At 45.5% G+C, this 14,363-nt stretch overlaps 12 non-coding genes across 12 annotated transcripts; all 12 read left to right on the plus strand.

The window, feature by feature from the left end:
• The first annotated feature begins 5,940 nt into the window (after positions 1–5,940).
• On the plus strand, positions 5,941–6,013 carry trnak-cuu (transfer RNA lysine (anticodon CUU)). The gene has a single exon. It is a non-coding gene; the product is annotated as a tRNA-Lys (tRNA).
• Positions 6,014–6,542: 529 nt separating this feature from the next.
• trnal-caa (transfer RNA leucine (anticodon CAA)) lies at positions 6,543–6,653 on the plus strand. The gene is made up of 2 exons: positions 6,543–6,580; positions 6,608–6,653. It is a non-coding gene; the product is annotated as a tRNA-Leu (tRNA).
• Positions 6,654–7,368: 715 nt separating this feature from the next.
• Positions 7,369–7,441, plus strand: trnak-cuu (transfer RNA lysine (anticodon CUU)). The gene has a single exon. It is a non-coding gene; the product is annotated as a tRNA-Lys (tRNA).
• Positions 7,442–7,970: 529 nt separating this feature from the next.
• On the plus strand, positions 7,971–8,081 carry trnal-caa (transfer RNA leucine (anticodon CAA)). Its single transcript has 2 exons — positions 7,971–8,008; positions 8,036–8,081. It is a non-coding gene; the product is annotated as a tRNA-Leu (tRNA).
• Positions 8,082–8,796: 715 nt separating this feature from the next.
• On the plus strand, positions 8,797–8,869 carry trnak-cuu (transfer RNA lysine (anticodon CUU)). The gene has a single exon. It is a non-coding gene; the product is annotated as a tRNA-Lys (tRNA).
• Positions 8,870–9,398: 529 nt separating this feature from the next.
• Positions 9,399–9,509, plus strand: trnal-caa (transfer RNA leucine (anticodon CAA)). Its single transcript has 2 exons — positions 9,399–9,436; positions 9,464–9,509. It is a non-coding gene; the product is annotated as a tRNA-Leu (tRNA).
• Positions 9,510–10,224: 715 nt separating this feature from the next.
• trnak-cuu (transfer RNA lysine (anticodon CUU)) lies at positions 10,225–10,297 on the plus strand. The gene has a single exon. It is a non-coding gene; the product is annotated as a tRNA-Lys (tRNA).
• Positions 10,298–10,826: 529 nt separating this feature from the next.
• On the plus strand, positions 10,827–10,937 carry trnal-caa (transfer RNA leucine (anticodon CAA)). The gene is made up of 2 exons: positions 10,827–10,864; positions 10,892–10,937. It is a non-coding gene; the product is annotated as a tRNA-Leu (tRNA).
• A 715-nt stretch (positions 10,938–11,652) lies between these two features.
• trnak-cuu (transfer RNA lysine (anticodon CUU)) lies at positions 11,653–11,725 on the plus strand. The gene has a single exon. It is a non-coding gene; the product is annotated as a tRNA-Lys (tRNA).
• A 529-nt stretch (positions 11,726–12,254) lies between these two features.
• Positions 12,255–12,365, plus strand: trnal-caa (transfer RNA leucine (anticodon CAA)). The gene is made up of 2 exons: positions 12,255–12,292; positions 12,320–12,365. It is a non-coding gene; the product is annotated as a tRNA-Leu (tRNA).
• Positions 12,366–13,080: 715 nt separating this feature from the next.
• Positions 13,081–13,153, plus strand: trnak-cuu (transfer RNA lysine (anticodon CUU)). The gene has a single exon. It is a non-coding gene; the product is annotated as a tRNA-Lys (tRNA).
• Positions 13,154–13,682: 529 nt separating this feature from the next.
• trnal-caa (transfer RNA leucine (anticodon CAA)) lies at positions 13,683–13,793 on the plus strand. The gene is made up of 2 exons: positions 13,683–13,720; positions 13,748–13,793. It is a non-coding gene; the product is annotated as a tRNA-Leu (tRNA).
• The last annotated feature ends 570 nt before the right edge of the window (positions 13,794–14,363 follow it).

Below are 14,363 nucleotides of genomic sequence, written 5' to 3' on the forward strand. Positions count from 1 at the left end.
GTTCAACATGTTGAAGAGCTGTTTGAACCAACTCTGAACTCATTCATTCATTCATTCATTCATTCATTCATTCATTCATTCATTCATTCATTCATTCATATCGTCTCACACTTTGATGGAAACGTGTCCCACACAGAAAAGTGATCATTCATTTCTTTAGATCTAAAATAATCAGTGTTGGTAATCTGAGGCTCTTTTGTACAAATCTAACATGTTTTTAATCCTATAAATGATGTGATCATGTGACCGGCACTAAATCAGCTGTCTTCAGATCAGAGGTTATCGTTTTATTTGAATAAAATACTTTATAAAGAATCATTTCAGATGTAGAATATCTAAGTTACACAAAGCGCAGAGAGACCTCGATAAAATGAAAAACTGACTTTTCAACAACATTTCTTCTTCTTTTGTGGAGACTCAGAATGTGTCCAAAGTTTTGGTGGACTTTCTTTAAAAAGTGATCCATCAGCTATATTCCATCAGCTATATTCCACATCTGCTGAATACAGAAAGTTTGGACGTGTTTGTGGCTGCTGCTGCTGTCCCAGCCATGATGTGTCCACACTGGGTGTTGTGTTCAGAAAGAAGCATGCACATGCACATGCACATGCACATGCACATGCACATGCACATGCACATGCACATGCACATGCACATGCACATGCACATGCTAAAACAAGGGCACGGATAGAAATGACCTTTGGCCAAATTAAATACAGGTTCATTGCTTAAAGTTCTCAGGCACCATGGCTGACTTCTGACAGAGCCATCTTAAATTAATAGTATACTTCATATTTTATACATTTTGTCTTGTGGACAACTTTTCAGGCTCAAGTCTTTTCTTCGTTGAGTCCCTGCAGGTTCTAGTGCCTGAAAGGACTCAGTTTCTCCTGACACAGTGAGGGACCTATACAGGGACACATATTTCCTTTGATCCTTATTGTTGTGACCTTTGAGTTAGAACTTCTTTTCATAATTTAGCATTGACACAGTAGCAGTTTAAGTCAGAGCAAGTGTAAGAAGGCTAAATGGACAGAGATGATTTATAACTTTCCACACGTTTAGGTCATGGCACCCCACTGTGAATATAAATGTAAAAAACACATTTCTAACACGTTGCATGAACCGTACAATAATGACAAGTTTGAGTTCAAGTTGTGTTGAATTGTTTAATTATTATTACATGTTTCTCAAGCTGTGGAGAGAAACCAGAATTAAATACAGTTCACAACATGAAATTCTCCTTTATCTGAATTTATACACGTCCCTCTCCAGTTTCATAATCTCTAGCTTGATCTTTTTTATTTTCAGTTTCTTGTGTTCCATATCTAGTTTGGTGCTCTCTTTATTGGACAAACACATTTCTTCAAAGGCTACTTACCACTCTGAAATATTTTCCAGTACTTTACCTTCACTTGCTGCCAGGTACGCTTTTGGCTGTTAAGATTGCTCCTGTTGAGATGTAACAGTGAAAAATTAATATCTGGGTCACACACACAGGATAATATGGTCACAAAGTATGATGATGCGTGTCGATTATTGGGTTATTAATAAACTGAGCAGGGCCAGTATATTTGTGCTGTACATCTCATACAGAGACAATTCAGCATGCTTTATGTAAACACATTATAACACAAAGAGGAGAGCATAAATACCGATGTTTAAGAACTTCTACCTCTGGATCCATCGCCGTACGGCTAAAGGTTAAAGGTAAACCCAGAGGGGCCTCCACTTGTACCGGTGCGGCCAACTGGCCCTCTCTACTGGCCGGGGCCAGCTGCCTTCCTTTCCGAGCTATACCTAGCCCCCGTTCAGCAGACGTCTTCCATCGCCACTCGGTTGAGGGTAGAGATCCGGGCAGATTTCCATCTGTCTCGGTGCGGTTAGCTCCTGGCTGGCTGGGACGGCTGCCTCCCTGAGCTGGCCGGCTTTGCGTTTGTCTGTGCCTGAATTAATTTCGGGGGCCAGGCTGTTGGTCCTGGTCCATCATCTCTCTTTTTGCGCTTTGCAGCCGCCGCCCACCTCCAGCAGTGTTTGCCTCCTCACAGCCTCGGTCATGGAGCTCCGCTATACATCCATGCAGCTCCGCCAGCTGATTTCCCAGTTGCCCCCTTCCACCGAGCTCACTGCCACACTGGAACTGCACCGACTTCTTCTCCGTCCTCGCTATATTCACCGAGGCTCCCGCCGCAAGTTTGTTTTTGGTTCCGCCACCATGGGCGGGATTCCGTCGCTGTGGTCTGACCGCAGCTCACGCACCGACTCCCGCACTTCCTCATCGCGTCATCACAACAACACACGTCATCTGAACGGGCCAAATGCCAACACCTGTAACCTCCGCCAGAGAGTAAAAGGGCTGTGCCTCCGCCCTATCCCTACTTCCGCCCCATCAATTCCAAAACAAAAGTACCTGAAACTCGCCCTCTTCAGCACAAGATCCCTCAACAATAAAAGTCTTATTCTCAATGAATTTATCATCGACAAACAACTCGACCTTCTCTGTCTAAATGAAACCTGGCAAAAACCCTTGGATTACTTTTCACTCAACCAAACTACCCCTGCTGGATTTTCATACCTGGACAACCCACGTTCCGAGGGCAAAGGAGGGGGCATTGCTGCCATCTACCATCACGACCTCCAACCCCGCCCACTCTCCATCCCTGCCGCTAAATCTTTTGAACACCTGGCTTTCAAACTCCCTGGCCCTAAACCTCTCATAATTTCAATTATCTACCGCCCCCCCAAGCCCAATCCATTATTCCTATCAGACCTCTCTGAATTCATCACTGCACTGTCCTCCATCTCGCCATCTGTTTTACTCCTTGGTGATTTCAACCTCCACATTGACTCCCCGGACTGTAAACATGCCATGGACTTTCTGGACCTACTCAACTGCTTCAGCTTCACCCAACACATCAATTTCCCCACCCATAAAGGTGGACACATCCTAGATCTGGTTTGCTCTACCGGCCTCCACATACACAACATCTCCAGCACCGACCTCTCCATCTCCGACCACCTGGCCATCACACTCGCTATTGACATTCCTGCCCCCCAACCAAAACAGGACCGCACAATAACTTTCCGCAACCTGAAGTCCGTCTGCCCAGTCGCTCTCTCCACCTGCATATCTAGCACTCTCTCCGGCCTCCCCCTCTCGACCAATCCAACCCCCATGGACCTAGTCAACATCTACAACAACACGCTGTCTACCTCTCTCAACAAACTGGCCCCCCTGAAAACCAAAACTGTCACTTTCATTCACTCATCCCCATGGTTCACCCCGGAACTTCACAAACTTAAAAAACAACTCAGACAGTTAGAACGATTAATCAAGACAACCGGTCTCACAGTTCACGCCCTCGCCTACAAAGATCTTATGCACCTCTACAAATCTGCACTTAACAAAGCCCGCTCTGTTTACTATTCTGGCATCATTCACTCTGGATCCTCCAACCCACGCACTCTCTTTTCAACAATAAACAAACTCCTCAAACCCCAGGACAATATCTCATCCACATTCACCCCGGAAAAGTGCAACAACCTCCTATCATTTTTCCACTCTAAGATCGATAACATACACAACCAGCTTGTCACCTCCACTGCCATCACCCCCAACTCTGAACCTCCATTTCCCTCATCCCCCGACCACCAGCTTTCCATCTTCTCCCCTATAACCACAGCCGACCTCTCCAAAATACTCTCCACCATGAAATCATCCACCTCCCCCCTGGACCCCATGCCTTCTGAGCTTGTCAAAGCCTGTTTCACCTCCCTCGCCCCACTCATCACGGACACCATCAACTCCTCCCTTACCTCCGGCACCGTCCCCTCTCCTCTTAAACTTGCTGCCATCACCCCCCTCCTTAAAAAACCTGGCCTTGACCCTGACGACCCCAACAATTTCAGGCCCATCTCCAACCTCCCATTCCTCTCAAAAATTCTGGAAAGAGCCGTCGCAGCACAATTAAAGCAATACCTCCTCTCCAATAACCTGTACGAAACATTCCAATCTGGCTTCAGAACCCATCACAGTACTGAAACAGCACTTTTAAAAGTCACCAATGACCTCCTACTCTCCTCCGACTCCGGCTCCCTCACCATTCTCCTCCTCCTCGACCTCAGTGCTGCCTTCGACAGCATCAATCACTCCATCCTCCTCAACCGTCTGCAAGCCATTGGCATCATCAACTCCGCTCTCTCCTGGTTCACCTCCTACCTATCTGAAAGACTCCACTACATCTCCATCAACAACCACAAATCCCGCACCGCCCCTGTCTCACACGGAGTTCCCCAAGACTCAGTGCTCGGACCAATCCTCTTCATCCTCTACATGCTCCCACTGGGTCACATTATCCGCCACCATGGTCTTCACTTCCACTGTTACGCCGACGATACCCAGCTATATATCACCACCACTGCCATTACTCCTGCCATTCTCTCCACCCTCACCAATTGCCTAACTGACATCAAAGCCTGGATGAATCACAACTTCCTCAAACTCAACAGCAATAAAACTGAAATTATAATTTTTGGCCCAAAATCCACCCTCCCCACCTCCCAGCATTTCTCACTCTGCATTGATGGTCACTCCGTCACTCCCTCCCCCCTGGTCAGAAATCTCGGCATCATCATGGACCCCACACTCTCCTTCAAATCCCACATAAACCAGGTTACTAAAATAGCCTCCTTCCACCTTCGCAACATTGCACGCCTTCGCCCTACTCTCTCCCCCTCAGCTGCCGAAACACTTGTCCATGCCTTCATCACCTCCAGACTCGACTATTGCAATAGCATCCTGTATGGCCTCCCCTCCTCTGCTCTTCAAAAACTGCAATATGTCCAAAACTCAGCTGCCCGACTGCTCACTCACTCCCCCTCCAGAGAACACATCACTCCCATCCTTCAACAACTTCACTGGCTTCCAATAAAACAGCGAATCAACTTCAAGATCCTTCTCAACACCTACAAAGCCCTCAATAACCTTGCACCTCCATACCTCACAAACCTCCTCCACCCCTACTCCCCCACTCGACATCTCCGCTCCTCTGATGCAAACCTCCTCACTCCCATCACCAAGACCAAGTACCGCACCCTTGGGGACAGAGCGTTCTCCATCGCTGCCCCTACCCTTTGGAACTCCCTGCCCCCCACCATCCGGAACTCCGATACACTCCCCTCATTCAAAAGCCAGCTCAAAACCCACCTGTTCAAAATCACCTACAACACCTGATAAAATGTTCCCCCCCCCACCCCCCCCATGTGCCTAAAGTCTGTAACAGTGTTTTTCTCTTGTTTATAATGTCTTGTTTTTTTTTTTGTTTTTTTGTCTATGCTTTCTGTTTGTTCCTTATGTAAAGCGTCTTTGAGCATTTGGAAAAGCGCTATATAAAACCTATGTATTATTATTATTATTATTATAAATACATGAGGACAGTAAAATAAATGTCTAACAATTGACAATGGTATGAAACTTTCATAACTATTTAGTCTGTCTGCAGTTGTTTGCCATGCCGTTTCTTCGCTTTATTGATCACAGCTGTATTACCATTTCTGGTGATGAACTTTTAAAATCCTCATACAGCTCCATAAGCATTATTTGTTCAGCTGCCGAAAAAATAAAAGCTCTTGTCTTGCTCTCCTTTTCTGCCATCTCCGTTTTTCCACCATCCACTCGTCAGGGCTTCTTACGTTCCTCGTACACTCGCACTTAGCCAGGCTATGTAAGCCTCGCTTGGTGCTAAAAATGTACCACCTGGTGCCAGGTGGTATTACCTCATGGAAAACCCTAACAGCTGAGTGGGATCCAGTCGAGTGGAGTAGGTAGAGGTTGAAAAGGAGGAATGTGTTCTGATGTCATTCTGAATCTCTGAAAGTTGACTTAGGCTTGTTTTATCTCGTCTTTTTTTTCCGGAAGGCATATTTTATGACATGCGGTTAGCCCGGCTAGCTCAGTCGGTAGAGCATGAGACTCTTAATCTCAGGGTCGTGGGTTCGAGCCCCACGTTGGGCGTAGCAGTTTTAATAATCAACAGATGTTTGATCCAGCCCTTAAAGTCAAAGTTCAGCTCTGTTACCACCATCACAGCGTCCTCAGTGGTGCCTCTTTGAATGATCACAAACCTCCTGAAATGCACAATATCAATCAAAAACATTCAAACTTGCGCAAGAGCATTATGTTTACCTTTCTTTGGGCTTACGTCATTTCTGTATTCCCTTTTTGCTCAAGTATGATCATTCACTTTAAAACAAAATAAGAAAAATCTGAATAACGACCCATGGCCTCTGGCCCTCTCTTGCCTTCATTACTCATCCAGTGACATCACTCCCTGGCCAATCAGTGGCCTGCAGTCTGTAGACGTCACATTTTCGGCTCGACTCAACTCGAATCCCTGCCGTGTAGGTGCTAAAAATGTACCTGCTACCAGCTGTTACTCCCTCATGGAAAACCCTAAAACCTGAGTCGAATATAGTCAAGTGGAGTAGCGTTTTGAATTTTGGTTCACGTTTGTCGTATTTTACACAGTCAGGGAAGTAATGGTGTCAGGATGGCCGAGTGGTCTAAGGCGCCAGACTCAAGGCTTCATTCCTTCCTTAGCACAGGGACTTCTGGTCTCCCAAAGGAGACGTGGGTTCAAATCCCACTCCTGACATTAATTTCATGCTTAAATCTTACTTGCATATTAGAAGACCATGAAGAAAGCCATGTCAGGCCATGGTGAAAAAGGGCATTTATCTCTGAAGACGGGCCTTCAGTTCCTCCCATTAACATACACAATTCTGATGTGCGATGAGGCAGTTCTCCTGCAACATTAAGCTCTTTTCCACCAGTACTTACTCACAACCACTTCAATGTGGGTGGGGTCGTTATAGCAAGGAGGTCCAAAAGTCCTGTGATGTCAGTCTTATGTGACACAAACATGACACAACAATTTAGGACATCGAGGCAAAGGTTTACCTGCTGCTTGGTCTATGTCTTTGCATCTAGCAATCCACCTCGTTGACGATCACAGAATACATCAAATCCAACTGTTGCTGTTGCCTGTTCTTGTTAAGGAGTGGCTTTCATGAATCATCCAGTGACATCACTCCCTGGCCAATCAGTGGCCTGCAGTCTGTAGATGTCACATTTTCGGCTCAACTCAACACGACCCCGACCGAGTAGGTGCTAAAAATGTACCACCTGGTGCCAGGTGGTATTACCTCATGGAAAACCCTAACAGCTGAGTGGGATCCAGTCAAGTGGAGTAGGTAGAGGTTGAAAAGGAGGAATGTGTTCTGATGTCATTCTGAATCTCTGAAAGTTGACTTAGGCTTGTTTTATCTCGTCTTTTTTTTCCGGAGGCCATTTTTTATGACATGCGGTTAGCCCGGCTAGCTCAGTCGGTAGAGCATGAGACTCTTAATCTCAGGGTCGTGGGTTCGAGCCCCACGTTGGGCGTAGCAGTTTTAATAATCAACAGATGTTTGATCCAGCCCTTAAAGTCAAAGTTCAGCTCTGTTACCACCATCACAGCGTCCTCAGTGGTGCCTCTTTGAATGATCAAAAACCTCCTGAAATGCACAATATCAATCAAAAACATTCAAACTTGCGCAAGAGCATTATGTTTACCTTTCTTTGGGCTTACGTCATTTCTGTATTCCCTTTTTGCTCAAGTATGATCATTCACTTTAAAACAAAATAAGAGAAATCTGAATAACGACCCATGGCCTCTGGCCCTCTCTTGCCTTCATTACTCATCCAGTGACATCACTCCCTGGCCAATCAGTGGCCTGCAGTCTGTAGACGTCACATTTTCGGCTCGACTCAACTCGAATCCCTGCCGTGTAGGTGCTAAAAATGTACCTGCTACCAGCTGTTACTCCCTCGTGAAAAACCCTAAAACCTGAGTCGAATATAGTCAAGTGGAGTAGCGTTTTGAATTTTGGTTCACGTTTGTCGTATTTTACACAGTCAGGGAAGTAATGGTGTCAGGATGGCCGAGCGGTCTAAGGCGCCAGACTCAAGGCTTCATTCCTTCCTTAGCACAGGGACTTCTGGTCTCCCAAAGGAGACGTGGATTCAAATCCCACTCCTGACATTAATTTCATGCTTAAATCTTACTTGCATATTAGAAGACCATGAAGAAAGCCATGTCAGGCCATGGTGAAAAAGGGCATTTATCTCTGAAGACGGGCCTTCAGTTCCTCCCATTAACATACACAATTCTGATGTGCGATGAGGCAGTTCTCCTGCAACATTAAGCTCTTTTCCACCAGTACTTACTCACAACCACTTCAATGTGGGTGGGGTCGTTATAGCAAGGAGGTCCAAAAGTCCTGTGATGTCAGTCTTATGTGACACAAACATGACACAACAATTTAGGACATCGAGGCAAAGGTTTACCTGCTGCTTGGTCTATGTCTTTGCGTCTAGCAATCCACCTCGTTGACGATCACAGAATACATCAAATCCAACTGTTGCTGTTGCCGGTTCTTGTTAAGGAGTGGCTTTCATGAATCATCCAGTGACATCACTCCCTGGCCAATCAGTGGCCTGCAGTCTGTAGATGTCACATTTTCGGCTCAACTCAACTCGACCCCGACCGAGTAGGTGCTAAAAATGTACCACCTGGTGCCAGGTGGTATTACCTCATGGAAAACCCTAACAGCTGAGTGGGATCCAGTCGAGTGGAGTAGGTAGAGGTTGAAAAGGAGGAATGTGTTCTGATGTCATTCTGAATCTCTGAAAGTTGACTTAGGCTTGTTTTATCTCGTCTTTTTTTTTCGGAAGGCATATTTTATAACATGCGATTAGCTCGGCTTGCTCAGTCGGTAGAGCATGAGACTCTTAATCTCAGGGTCGTGGGTTCGAGCCCCACGTTGGGCGTAGCAGTTTTAATAATCAACAGATGTTTGATCCAGCCCTTAAAGTCAAAGTTCAGCTCTGTTACCACCATCACAGCGTCCTCAGTGGTGCCTCTTTGAATGATCACAAACCTCCTGAAATGCACAATATGAATAAAAAACATTCAAACTTGCGCAAGAGCATTATGTTTACCTTTCTTTGGGCTTACGTCATTTCTGTATTCCCTTTTTGCTCAAGTATGATCATTCACTTTAAAACAAAATAAGAAAAATCTGAATAACGACCCATGGCCTCTGGCCCTCTCTTGCCTTCATTACTCATCCAGTGACATCACTCCCTGGCCAATCAGTGGCCTGCAGTCTGTAGACGTCACATTTTCGGCTCGACTCAACTCGAATCCCTGCCGTGTAGGTGCTAAAAATGTACCTGCTACCAGCTGTTACTCCCTCGTGAAAAACCCTAAAACCTGAGTCGAATATAGTCAAGTGGAGTAGCGTTTTGAATTTTGGTTCACGTTTGTCGTATTTTACACAGTCAGGGAAGTAATGGTGTCAGGATGGCTGAGCGGTCTAAGGCGCCAGACTCAAGGCTTCATTCCTTCCTTAGCACAGGGACTTCTGGTCTCCCAAAGGAGACGTGGGTTCAAATCCCACTCCTGACATTAATTTCATGCTTATATCTTACTTGCATATTAGAAGACCATGAAGAAAGCCATGTCAGGCCATGGTAAAAAAGGGCATTTATCTCTGAAGAAGGGCCTTCAGTTCCTCCCATTAACATACACAATTCTGATGTGCGATGAGGCAGTTCTCCTGCAACATTAAGCTCTTTTCCACCAGTACTTACTCACAACCACCTCAATGTGGGTGGGGTCGTTATAGCAAGGAGGTCCAAAAGTCCTGTGATGTCAGTCTTATGTGACACAAACATGACACAACAATTTAGGACATCGAGGCAAAGGTTTACCTGCTGCTTGGTCTATGTCTTTGCGTCTAGCAATCCACCTCGTTGACGATCACAGAATACATAAAATCCAACCGTTGCTGTTGCCTGTTCTTGTTAAGGAGTGGCTTTCATGACTCATCCAGTGACATCACTCCCTGGCCAATCAGTGGCCTGCAGTCTGTAGATGTCACATTTTCGGCTCAATTCAACTCGACCCCGACCGAGTAGGTGCTAAAAATGTACCACCTGGTGCCAGGTGGTATTACCTCATGGAAAACCCTAACAGCTGAGTGGGATCCAGTCGAGTGGAGTAGGTAGAGGTTGAAAAGGAGGAATGTCTTCTGATGTCATTCTAAATCTCTGAAAGTTGACTTAGGCTTGTTTTATCTCGTCTTTTTTTTTCGGAAGGCATATTTTATGACATGCGATTAGCCCGGCTAGCTCAGTCGGTAGAGCATGAGACTCTTAATCTCAGGGTCGTGGGTTCGAGCCCCACGTTGCGCGTGGCAGTTTTAATAATCAACAGATGTTTGATCCAGCCCTTAAAGTCAAAGTTCAGCTCTGTTACCACCATCACAGCATCCTCAGTGGTGCCTCTTTGAATGATCACAAACCTCCTGAAATGCACAATATCAATCAAAAACATTCAAACTTGCGCAAGAGAATTATGTTTACCTTTCTTTGGGCTCATGTCATTTCTGTATTCCCTTTTTGCTCAAGTATGATCATTCACTTTAAAACAAAATAAGAAAAATCTGAATAACGACCCATGGCCTCTGGCCCTCTCTTGCCTTCATTACTCATCCAGTGACATCACTCCCTGGCCAATCAGTGGCCTGCAGTCTGTAGACGTCACATTTTTGGCTCGACTCAACTCGAATCCCTGCCGTGTAGGTGCTAAAAATGTACCTGCTACCAGCTGTTACTCCCTCGTGAAAAACCCTAAAACCTGAGTCGAATATAGTCAAGTGGAGTAGCGTTTTGAATTTTGGTTCACGTTTGTCGTATTTTACACAGTCAGGGAAGTAATGGTGTCAGGATGGCTGAGCGGTCTAAGGCGCCAGACTCAAGGCTTCATTCCTTCCTTAGCACAGGGACTTCTGGTCTCCCAAAGGTGATGTGGGTTCAAATCCCACTCCTGACATTAATTTCATGCTTATATCTTACTTGCATATTAGAAGACCATGAAGAAAGCCATGTCAGGCCATGGTGAAAAAGGGCATTTATCTCTGAAGACGGGCCTTCAGTTCCTCCCATTAACATACACAATTCTGATGTGCGATGAGGCAGTTCTCCTGCAACATTAAGCTCTTTTCCACCAGTACTTACTCAAAACCACCTCAATGTTGGTGGGGTCGTTATAGCAAGGAGGTCCAAAAGTCCTGTGATGTCAGTCTTATGTGACACAAACATGACACAACAATTTAGGACATCGAGGCAAAGGTTTACCTGCTGCTTGGTCTATGTCTTTGCGTCTAGCAATCCACCTCGTTGACGATCACAGAATACATCAAATCCAACTGTTGCTGTTGCCTGTTCTTGTTAAGGAGTGGCTTTCATGACTCATCCAGTGACATCACTCCCTGGCCAATCAGTGGCCTGCAGTCTGTAGATGTCACATTTTCGGCTCAACTCAACTCGACCCCGACCGAGTAGGTGCTAAAAATGTACCACCTGGTGCCAGGTGGTATTACCTCATGGAAAACCCTAACAGCTGAGTGGAATCCAGTCGAGTGGAGTAGGTAGAGGTTGAAAAGGAGGAATGTGTTCTGATGTCATTCTAAATCTCTGAAAGTTGACTTAGGCTTGTTTTATCTCGTCTTTTTTTTTCGGAAGGCATATTTTATAACATGCGATTAGCCCGGCTAGCTCAGTTGGTAGAGCATGAGACTCTTAATCTCAGGGTCGTGGGTTCGAGCCCCACGTTGGGCGTAGCAGTTTTAATAATCAACAGATGTTTGATCCAGCCCTTAAAGTCAAAGTTCAGCTCTGTTACCACCATCACAGCGTCATCAGTGGTGCCTCTTTGAATGATCACAAACCTCCTGAAATGTACAATATGAATCAAAAACATTCAAACTTGCGCAAGAGCATTATGTTTACCTTTCTTTGGGCTCATGTTATTTCTGTATTCCCTTTTTGCTCAAGTATGATCATTCACTTTAAAACAAAATAAGAAAAATCTGAATAACGACCCATGGCCTCTGGCCCTCTCTTGCATTCATTACTCATCCAGTGACATCACTCCCTGGCCAATCAGTGGCCTGCAGTCTGTAGACGTCACATTTTTGGCTCGACTCAACTCGAATCCCTGCCGTGTAGGTGCTAAAAATGTACCTGCTACCAGCTGTTACTCCCTCGTGAAAAACCCTAAAACCTGAGTCGAATATAGTCAAGTGGAGTAGCGTTTTGAATTTTGGTTCACGTTTGTCGTATTTTACACAGTTAGGGAAGTAATGGTGTCAGGATGGCCGAGCGGTCTAAGGCGCCAGACTCAAGGCTTCATTCCTTCCTTAGCACAGGGACTTCTGGTCTCCCAAAGGAGACGTGGATTCAAATCCCACTCCTGACATTAATTTCATGCTTAAATCTTACTTGCATATTAGAAGACCATGAAGAAAGCCATGTCAGGCCATGGTGAAAAAGGGCATTTATCTCTGAAGACGGGCCTTCAGTTCCTCCCATTAACATACACAATTCTGATGTGCGATGAGGCAGTTCTCCTGCAACATTAAGCTCTTTTCCACCAGTACTTACTCACAACCACTTCAATGTGGGTGGGGTCATTATAGCATGGAGGTCCAAAAGTCCTGTGATGTCAGTCTTATGTGACACAAACATGACACAACAATTTAGGACATCGAGGCAAAGGTTTACCTGCTGCTTGGTCTATGTCTTTGCGTCTAGCAATCCACCTCGTTGACGATCACAGAATACATCAAATCCAACTGTTGCTGTTGCCGGTTCTTGTTAAGGAGTGGCTTTCATGAATCATCCAGTGACATCACTCCCTGGCCAATCAGTGGCCTGCAGTCTGTAGATGTCACATTTTCGGCTCAACTCAACTCGACCCCGACCGAGTAGGTGCTAAAAATGTACCACCTGGTGCCAGGTGGTATTACCTCATGGAAAACCCTAACAGCTGAGTGGAATCCAGTCGAGTGGAGTAGGTAGAGGTTGAAAAGGAGGAATGTGTTCTGATGTCATTCTAAATCTCTGAAAGTTGACTTAGGCTTGTTTTATCTCGTCTTTTTTTTTCGGAAGGCATATTTTATAACATGCGATTAGCTCGGCTAGCTCAGTCGGTAGAGCATGAGACTCTTAATCTCAGGGTCGTGGGTTCGAGCCCCACGTTGGGCGTAGCAGTTTTAATAATCAACAGATGTTTGATCCAGCCCTTAAAGTCAAAGTTCAGCTCTGTTACCACCATCACAGCGTCCTCAGTGGTGCCTCTTTGAATGATCACAAACCTCCTGAAATGTACAATATGAATCAAAAACATTCAAACTTGCGCAAGAGCATTATGTTTACCTTTCTTTGGGCTCATGTTATTTCTGTATTCCCTTTTTGCTCAAGTATGATCATTCACTTTAAAACAAAATAAGAAAAATCTGAATAACGACCCATGGCCTATGGCCCTCTCTTGCATTCATTACTCATCCAGTGACATCCCTCCCTGGCCAATCAGTGGCCTGCAGTCTGTAGACGTCACATTTTTGGCTCGACTCAACTCGAATCCCTGCCGTGTAGGTGCTAAAAATGTACCTGCTACCAGCTGTTACTCCCTCGTGAAAAACCCTAAAACCTGAGTCGAATATAGTCAAGTGGAGTAGCGTTTTGAATTTTGGTTCACGTTTGTCGTATTTTACACAGTTAGGGAAGTAATGGTGTCAGGATGGCCGAGCGGTCTAAGGCGCCAGACTCAAGGCTTCATTCCTTCCTTAGCACAGGGACTTCTGGTCTCCCAAAGGAGACGTGGATTCAAATCCCACTCCTGACATTAATTTCATGCTTAAATCTTACTTGCATATTAGAAGACCATGAAGAAAGCCATGTCAGGCCATGGTGAAAAAGGGCATTTATCTCTGAAGACGGGCCTTCAGTTCCTCCCATTAACATACACAATTCTGATGTGCGATGAGGCAGTTCTCCTGCAACATTAAGCTCTTTTCCACCAGTACTTACTCACAACCACTTCAATGTGGGTGGGGTCATTATAGCAAGGAGGTCCAAAAGTCCTGTGATGTCAGTCTTATGTGACACAAACATGACACAACAATTTAGGACATCGAGGCAAAGGTTTACCTGCTGCTTGGTCTATGTCTTTGCGTCTAGCAATCCACCTCGTTGACGATCACAGAATACATCAAATCCAACCGTTGCTGTTGCCGGTTCTTGTTAAGGAGTGGCTTTCATGACTCATCCAGTGACATCACTCCCTGGCCAATCAGTGGCCTGCAGTCTGTAGATGTCACATTTTCGGCTCAACTCAACTCGACCCTGACTGAGTAGGTGCTAAAAATGTACCACCTGGTGCCAGGTGGTATTACCTCATGGAAAACCCTAACAG

The sequence above is a fragment of the Odontesthes bonariensis genome, chromosome 11, assembly GCF_027942865.1.
Source record: "Odontesthes bonariensis isolate fOdoBon6 chromosome 11, fOdoBon6.hap1, whole genome shotgun sequence".
Taxonomy (NCBI): Eukaryota; Metazoa; Chordata; class Actinopteri; order Atheriniformes; family Atherinopsidae; genus Odontesthes; species Odontesthes bonariensis.